This window comes from Arachis ipaensis, chromosome B03 (assembly GCF_000816755.2).
Source record: "Arachis ipaensis cultivar K30076 chromosome B03, Araip1.1, whole genome shotgun sequence".
Classification (NCBI taxonomy): domain Eukaryota; kingdom Viridiplantae; phylum Streptophyta; class Magnoliopsida; order Fabales; family Fabaceae; genus Arachis; species Arachis ipaensis.
The window spans coordinates 20,128,897-20,138,889 of NC_029787.2; positions in this window are offsets into that span (position 1 = coordinate 20,128,897).

Here is a 9,993-nt window from a genome sequence, read left to right on the forward strand (position 1 = left end):
CTTTTTGCTATTGTATTTTCATCTTTTGATCATCTTTTGATCATCTTTTGATCATCTTGGAATCATGTTTTGATGATTGAACCCTCCTTTGGAGGCTGGCCATTCGGCCATGCCTAGACCTTGTTCTTATGTATTTTCAACGGTGGAGTTTCTACACACCATAGATTAAGGTGTGGAGCTCTGCTGTTCCTCATGAATTAATGCAATTACTACTCTCTTTCTATTCAATTCACGCCTACTTCTTCTCTAAGATATCACTTGTTCTTCAACTTGATGAATGTGATGATCCGTGACACTCATCATCATTCTCACCTATGAACGTGTGCCTGACAACCACCTCCGTTCTACCTTCGATTGAGTGTGTATCTCTTGGATTCCTTAATCAGAATCTTCGTGGTATAAGCTAGAATCCATTGGCGGCCATTCTTGAGAATCTAAAAAGTCTAAACCTTGTCTGTGGTATTTCGAGTAGGATTCAAGGATTGAATGACTGTGACGAGCTTCAAACTCGCGAGTGTTGGGCGTTAGTGACAGACGCAAAAGAATCACTGGATTCTATTCCGACATGATCGAAAACCGACAGATGATTAGCCGTGCTGTGACAGAGTGCGTTGAACATTTTCACTGAGAGGACGGGATTGTAGCCATTGACAACGGTGATTCCCAACATACAGCTTGCCATGGAAAGGAGTATGAATGATTGGAAGAAGGCAATAGGAAAGCAGAGGTTCAAGAGGAACAAAGCATCTTCATACGCTTATCTGAAATCCACCAATGAATTACATAAGTACCTCTATCTTTATTTTATGTTTATTTTCATCACCTTAAACTCCATAACCATTTGAATCTACCTGACTGAGATTTACAAGATGACCATAGCTTGCTTCAAGCCGACAGTCTCCGTGGGATCGACCCTTACTCACGTAAGGTATTACTTGGACGATCCAGTGCACTTGCTGGTTAGTTGTGCGGAATTATGACAAAGTGTGATTCACGTTTAAGAGCTCCAAGTCCTTTGGTGCCATTGTTGATGATCACAATTTCATGCACCAGGTGGCAGAGGAGGGAGGGGTTGCAGAGAAGAGAAGGAGAAGGGGGTATGGGCGACGCGATGGGGTTAGGGTTCGCGTGACTTGGGGTTAGTGGATTCGAATCCACGCGAATGCGTGGGGCACGCGATCGTGTGACTAGGGTGAAATAGGTTCGACGCGGTTGCGTGATTGACGCAATCGCGTGGGTTGGGTAAAAGATGGGTGACGCGGACGCGTGAGGCACGCGACCGCGTTGCTGAAAATTGTGCTAAACACACACTTCCAGCGTCGTTTCAGCGCAACTCTCTATCTCCATTAAGGGGCCATAGTATCCACGCGACGTGGACGTGTCGCTCACGCTTTCGCGTGGGATGAGTGTTTTGCAAGTGACGCATTCGCGTCAGGGACGCGAACGCGTGGGCCGTGTGTGCTAAACGCACAACAGCTGCACGATTCCAGCCCAACTTTCTAGGCATTGGATCTTTACGCCGATTTCCTTCTCATGCCCACGCGTGGCTTGCGCGCTCGCGTGGGGGTTTTTCTTTTTTTTTTATGCAGTATGCAATGCTAATGCAAATGCTACGAAAAATATCCAGGTTCAATAAAATAAAAATAAAATAAAAACAACAAAATGAAATAAAATTGAAACAGGAACGATCATACCATGGTGGGTTGTCTCCCACCTAGCATTTTTAGTTAAAGTCCTTAAGTTGGATATTTGATGAGCTTCCTGTTATGGTGGCTTGTGCTTAAATTCATCCAGAAATCTCCACCAATGTTTGGAATTCCAACAGCCTCCGTAGTCCCAAACTAGGCATGTAAAGCTTTTGAGCAGCTGTAAACATATTCTCAGGCTCCCGGGGTGTTGAATGTCAGAGTAGATTCTAGGATCCCAAACTTTGCTTTTAAATCCGCCTTTGTCTTGATCTATATTCTTCCATCCGGGCAGTATAGAAAATGTATTCTCATCAAGATGACCAAACATCTTCCGAGACCCATTCAATTGAACTTGATACCAATCCATGCACTTCGAATTGAAGCGTGGAACCTTATTGAATCTTGCACACCAGCTCTGAGTACGAGCCATTTTCCTCTTACTCTTAAAGCCGCAGAGAGCTCTAAGCTGGCCATCTGTTTCAAGCAAACCGTATTCAAGTGGAAAAGTAAAGATAAAGGTTAAGGGTTGTACCCACTTGAAGCTTGTATTAGGTGGTAATGGCCTTGGGATAGGTGTTTCCAGTGGTTCTGTAAGCTCTACTCCCTTATATTCTTCTGTGAATTCCTCCACTTCTTTGCAAAATTCTTCAACTGCAACTGCGTCCTGATCAAAGTCTTCTATGTCTTCCTCGTCACTCAAGTCATACGTTGGAGGTTGAGAGAAATCTACCTCGACGTCATCTTCGTATTCACTTGGATAAGGTTCTTCAGGCTCAAGGGGTTCAGTTGCAGGTGCAAGTTCATGACTAGGAGAGCTTAATTCATGATCATCACTGCCTATGGAATCAAATTTTTGGTCTGTTCTGTCCAATTTTTCACAAGGTATATGCTTCGGAAGTTTTGCACTATCCTCCCTGGCGTCAAATTCGGACTTCTCGGCGGAATCTTTTACAGTTCTTGATTCCCATGGAGGTTCAGCATCTCCTAAATCTTCAACCACTTCTTCTTCTACAACTATTATGGCTTCCTCCACTTGTTCCAATACAAAGCCATGCTCCTCATTATCCACCGAAGTTTCTAGTGTCTCCTTCATGCTACGCTCTTCATTTGATTCTCCACATGTAGCCATGGGAGTACTTTGAGTGCTCAGATGCCAGGAAGCTATTATATTTACTACCTCGGTTAAGGCAGTAGTGAGTTCCAGTACGTCCCTTTGCATCTTCGCTTGCCCTTGAAGAAGAACACGAAGGTTTTCATCTATTGGAGATTGGGGTGGATGAGGGTTCATTGGTTGGGAGAGAAGGCTCATAATACGGAGGTGGTTCTTCTTGGGAGTAATTGGATTGGAATTGTAGAGTTGAAGGGTGGTAGTTGGCTTGTGAGTGTCGTGGTTCAAAGCTGTATGGAGGAGGTGGTTCATAGGTGTATGGTGGGGCTTGTCGGTAATTACAAGGGGGTCCACCATAACTGTTGTCTCGACATGCATTGGTAAATGGTTGTTGTCCATGGTAGTTTGGAAGGTTTTTTTGCCTAAAGGGTTGATCAGATCCTCGTGGCTCCATCTATCTTTGATTGTTCCGACCTTGATGCATGTTCCTGTTATAACTTCCATTCCTTATGACAGCATTAGAACCAAACTCAAAGCGATGGGGGTGAGAATTCATAGTAAATAATATAAATTAAAAATAAAAACAGGAAAACAAGTAAAAGAAAATATTTACAATAACCAATAATAAGGCACACGTTTGCAATTCCCCGGCAATGGCGCCATTTTGATGAGAGAACTTTTGCGTGGTCTAGAAATTCGCAGATAAATCCTCGTTGCAAGTATAGTTTCTAAGCCAACAAAAGTTCTTTCATACAAACGTTTGGTTGTCACAAGTAACAAACCCCTTTAAAATTGATAACCGAAGTATTTAAACCTCGGGTCATCTTCTCAAGGAATTGCAGGGAGGTATGTTCTTATTATTGGTTATGAGTCTTGTAAATCGGGGGTTTTGAAAGTAAGGAACAGGTAATTTAAATGATAAGAAAAATAAATAAATAATTATAAAATAAACTCTTGGCAAGGTATGAAAATTCGGAAGTCCTATCCTAGTTATCCTTATCGGTGGTGATGAGAATTAAGTTTGATCCCACTTAGTTAACCTTTACTAAAGCAAGGAAAGTCAAGTGGACTAATTAGTCTGATTCTCAAGTCCTAGTCAATCCTTAAGGTTAAGGACTAGAGTTAGTAGAATTCAAGTCAATTAGCAAAGATAACAATTATCAATCACGATGAGTTTGATAACTCAAGAGCCTCCAGTTAATCAATTAAAGCCAAGAATATAAAAAGCTAAATAAGAATCATAAATCTGAAATACCTCAATTGCATTAATAAAAGAAAATCAATCCAAACATAAAGAGTTCATAAGCCAAATTGGTAACATGAGTCAGATACGAATAAAAGCATTAGAATAAATAAAAATATAAAAGGAATATTGAACCTGAGAAGAAGTTGAAATCCTAAATCCTAATTCTAATCCTAAGAGAGAGGAGAGAACCTCTCTCTCTAAAAACTACATCTAATCCTAAAATTGTGAATTATGAGCTTATCATTATGAATGAATGGATTCCCCCACTTTATGGCCTCTAATATGTGTTTTCTGGGCCGAAAACTGGGTCGAAAACAGGTTTCAGAAATCGCTGGGGGCGTTTTCTGCAGTTTCTGCACGTGGCGTCTGTCACGCATCCACGTAGGTCACGCGGCCGCGTCATCTGGAGTTCTGCTCTTCCACGCGGTCGCGTCAGGCACGCTTCCACATCAGTTGTACTTCGCGCGAGTCACACGTCCGCGTCATGCGCACGTTCGCGCGTATGCCAGTTTGCACAAAGCACGCGTTCGCGTCGTCTACGCAGACACGTCACTTCCAGTTTCTCCATTTTGTGCTTTCCTTCCATTTTTGTATGTTTTCTTTCCATCCTTTAAGTCATTCCTGCCTTAGGAGATCTGAAAATACTTAACACACAGATCACGGCATCGAATAGTAATAAAGGGTAATTAAAATTAATATGTTTAAAGCATAGGAAACATGTTTTTCACATATATCACATAATAAGGAAGGGAAAGTAAAACCATGCAATTTACATGAATAAGTGGGTGAAGGATTGAATAAATCACTTAAATTGAGCACAAAATACATCATAAAATATGGGTTTATCAGGCCTTCGGCGAGGGAAAGAACAAACGCTTCGCTATTAACATGATGAACTGTCTCCGGAAGTTGATTCTATCGACATCATACTGCATCGAGCATGTGATAACATCCCTTTTTAAATCTGCTTGTGTCTTTCCTGTGAAGCTGTTAAAAAGTCGGTGCTCTGCTGGTGTTTCTGAAATTTTGAAACTATTCCCTGCCAAACACAAAATGAGTCAATGCAGTCCAAATCTTTAATGGCTAATTTTACCGAAAACATATACTCAACAAGATTATTATCAATAATTTTTTTTCCTTTTCTCCCTAGTTTATTTGGGAGATTGCTTACCATGGTTCGGTAGTCCAAAACACCGCGCAATGGATTGAACCGATATGGGATTTTTCTTATTCCGACGATCAAAGACTTCTCATCCCGACTATATGATGATGCTAATGCCACCATCATATCTTGGTTGACAGCCCATTCAGGCACATATTGCAGCCAGCCAAATCCCATGTTCTGCACCTCCATTATTTTCTCTCTGCCCGCGTCTAAACCTAATTGCTTCATAACTGAAGCCACGCAACATGGCGAGCACCTAGATACCAGTGGTTTCTACACAAACATTCATAATCAGCACAAAGTGACAACGAAGGAGAATGTCAGTTTTAACATTTACTATTAAAACACAATATCCCGAGTTTATAATTAATTCACCGCTAACCGTTCAACGTACCTTTTTTGGTCCACTAGTTTTGTTTTTTTTTTGCGGTCCTCTTTCGGGAGTGTTATTCTTATGTGTCTCTTTTTTGCTCCTGATACGAGCCATGCCTACTTCTTGTTTTTTGAACACTTGTTCACAAGCAACTGCTATATATACTTAAATAACCCACTTAAATTAATCATAACATACCAACATGTTTATCAATAGCATAGATACGCTAATAACTTTGCTTAGTATAACATCTATGATTGAAACATATCTTGCTCTATCATTAAACTATCACAATGGCCCCTCAAAATACCATTTATATGTCCAACTTTTTGAGAGTTTACTGTTAATTTCTAGAAAATTTTAAATTCGATACCCACCTGAACTAACAACTTTGCTTGCAAATAACTTTAAACAAAACTATGATATCAAGAGATTACATATGAAATTATGATCCTCCCTCATATCCCATTCTCTATTCCTACCGTGATTTTTGTGCTAACCACACTAGTTAGGTTAGTTCAATACAAAAATCATGATTATTTACTATGTATCCATCATTCTCATAAACATTTCACTAAAGTAACTAATCAAAATTGAGTGAATTAACTTGTTTAACTATATACCATTATTTAAATAGTCATATATGTATATATGTATCTATGTTCAGTTCTTAGCAGACACCAATTATGTAGAAATGTGTACTAATCTATTCCAACGCAACCTTTTATAAAGATAAAGCAATTCACACTAAAAAAATATCAAGGCATAACATCTCTATTGCATCCGTATCTAGAAGGATTATTTTTACATGAATAAAAATAGAAATATGAAAAAAAATAATTTGCTACTAACCTTAAGTACTCCTAATGTACTCCCACTATAGTTAACTACCATAATCAGTCAACTATTAAAAAATACATAATCTAAGTGACAGACATGAAAAAAATACTTTATTCATATTATTTTCTGTCTCATAGTAGAATTGACAAAGAGAAAAAAATGAAAGGTACCTAAAGCAGTTAGAATGAAAGCAATTTCATTCTTGCTCTACTCCTTCGCCTCAACTTTATCATTTAGAGACACAATCGCGACTTTTCCAGTGGAGACTTTCGAAGTATGAAGGCAACCTGAACAAAATGGCTACTTTACATTTGTCACACTGTTAATAACTTGAAAGAAAGCACAATACCAAACACGCAAAATAGCAAATCAATCCACGGTTGAACAGATAAAAAATTAGTGGAACCGTAACACCCAGAAAAATCATGAATGCTTATCAAAACGAAAAAAAACTCTTTTTTGATGCCTTCCCTTCATCTCCACCCTCAAAATGCCATCTTTGCAAGTTTTTCCCTTTTTCCAAACCCATCAACATGAGATAAAGACCAAAACTTTCATCGTTAACATCGAATCCAACCGCATGCAACAACTGATAATGGAGCCCTAATATGCCAATTAATCGAAACATGAAACTATATAACATACCTATAGGAGTTAGAGACAAGGCTATGCGATGCTCGGCTTTTCCAGTAGAGACCTTCGAAGTATGGAGGCAACTTGAACGAAATGGCTGCTTCATATTTGTCACATTATTAATAACTTGAAAGAAAGCACAACACCAAGCACGCAAAATAGCAATTCAAACCACGGTTGAACAGATAAAAAATCAGGGGAACCGTAATCATGGCTGCTTATGAAAACGAAAAAAAAAAACCCTTTTTTGATGCCTTCCCTGCATCTCCACCCCCAAAATGCCATCTTTGCAAGCTTTTTCCTTTTTCCAAACCCATCAATGTGAGATAAAGACCAAAACTTTCATCGTTAACATTGAATCCAGCCATATGCAACAACAGATAATGGAGCCCCAATATGCCAATGAATCGAAACATGAAACTAGATAACATACCTATAGGAGTCGAAGACAAGGCTATGCGATGCTCTGATGACGAAGCTGCTGGGTTTCCTCCTCTATGCGTCTTTTTGTTTTTCTCGGTTGTGGGCTTATGGATCGAATAAAATGGGGAAAAAAGTCTTGATCTTTCACTCGGGTTAATTTCGTAGTGTTTTCGTATGTTAATCCACTAGATAGAAATTGCATTTTAATTGATATAAATGTAGATAAGAGATTTTAGGGATTTGATTTAGAGGAAACTGAAATTAATTTTGGGAATGAAATTAATTACTCTAGGCATGGAGAAGAAGGTTGAGTGATAAGTATGTTATTGATAAGCAGGTGTACTCCACTCGCTTATCATGAAACTGGCATTTATTCTGTACTATATCTACATTATACACTATTTTTTGGCTACCTAGCACTACTCTAATAAATAAATCATTTGTTGCAACCATTCAGCTTTGATAAAAACATAGGAGGCTACGATGATTTAACTTGGTTAAAGGAGACCGAGTGAACATTTTTACCAAACTGCAAATAGAATTAGAATTCCACTAGGAAGACAATGAAGAATCTTGACAATGTGTATAATGGGTTTTAAATTTAGCCCAATACAAAGAAGAAAAAGAAATCTAAATAGTTATTTCAAAAAATTAACCATCCAAACCCTAATTTACCAATAGAATTTATCCAAACACCCTCTCCCCCAACGCCTGCTACCCCATCCTCATTAATCATCCCACTTCTCCCACGTTAGAAGCTCCTTCACTGGCCATTAAACAACCATTCATATAGTTATTAAAATAATCATCCGACTACCTAGTGAAATGAACATCCAACGTTTGTTAATTGTATATACTTAAATTGAATCAAACAAAATAACCATCCAATTAAAAATTAAAATAGCCATCTACATACCTAGTGAATTGAACATCTAGCATCTAAATTCATCTGTTGATGTATATACCTTGAAGATGTAAGAGAAGCGAAATCCAAAAAAACCAAGTTGGCCACACAAGACATGACATTTTTTAAGTGGGATACGTTTGCATGTACAAAAACAGGAGCATTATGAACTAAACTAATTGCTTGAACAATTATTGTTGTGCTATTCTACGTTGATCTTGGACCTATACTTATGTAGGGGGATGCGACGTCGTTCGCGGCGGCGGCCATGGCGGTCTTGGGCTGTGTGACGGACGCAATGTGTGTTAAGGGAGGGTCTCCATTTATGAAAACAACACACTTGTGTGTGTCCCCTATACATCGTGAATGACGACGTAGAGAGGGAGAAACCGTCGGTATGGGAGAGGGGCTGCATGACTGGCGCGATGCGGGACTGCAGGAACAACACAAACTGCGCGACAGTGCTATTGGATGTTCGTGGTGCGCACGTTGGCATGAGCTATGGGCGACGGCGGCTAATGTCTGTGGCGGCGCGGCACCGGTGAGAGAGGAAGAGACTGGGCGAGAAGATAATCACATCAGATGGGGGAGAATGAGGCGATTTTGGAGTTTACGTAACCGTTGCAAATTTTTTTTATTTTGAATTTCAAATTGGTAATTATTAAAAATTAATTATTTATTTATCATTTGATGTTAATTTCAATTTTACCCCTATTGTATACATTGTACACTAAATTCATTGGTTCCCCATACTTTCTCGTACAATTAAAGTAAGAGCTCCATCGAGTATCCCCAACTCTTTATAAAGTGCTTATTTGATTCACACATTTGCCTGTTTCTAATTCATTTTGAGCAATCAAGTTTACATTTTCAATTGCTTGAACTTCTTGTAATTGATCATGTCTTTTTGAAGAAGCACTAACAATAGTGACAATAAAGTTTAATTGAATAAAAAATTTATGAATCTAAAGTACCTCTCTTGAAGCTGCCATCGGTGCTAATTATAACCTATGAACAAAATAATGTACATAATATGCTTGTGAAGAAACTTTAAGAAACAAAGCTTGCAAACTATTCTACTCACTCCCGGATGTTGCTAGCATCATCATACTCTTGACCCCTAATATTTTCAAATTGGAGATTATAATGAGAAATGATAGAAATTCAATTATTTCTTTAAAGTTATTGCACAAGTATCAGTGACATGCACAAGATCAAAGAATCTCTCTTTAACAAAACCATCTAGAGTAACAAATCTCAAAACAATGGCCATTTGCTCCTTTTTAGATTCATCTCTAGCTTCAACAATAATAATACAAAATTTGGCATCTCCAATCTCTTCTCTAATTGAATTTCTCACCTTAATAGCAAGAATATGTAGAATTTCTTTTTGGACATCATTTGAAGTATACTTAGCATTTTTGGAGCATTTTTCAAAATATTCTTTTTCATTCTTTCATTGTAAGATCCCAAAAATTTTAACATTTTCAAAAAGTTACCTCTGTTGCTTGAACTGTGGCTTTCATCATATTCTCTATAAGCGCAATCTTAAAATGTCAACCATCTAACACAATCTACAAATGCTCCTAGTTGAATTCGATTATTTTCAACCA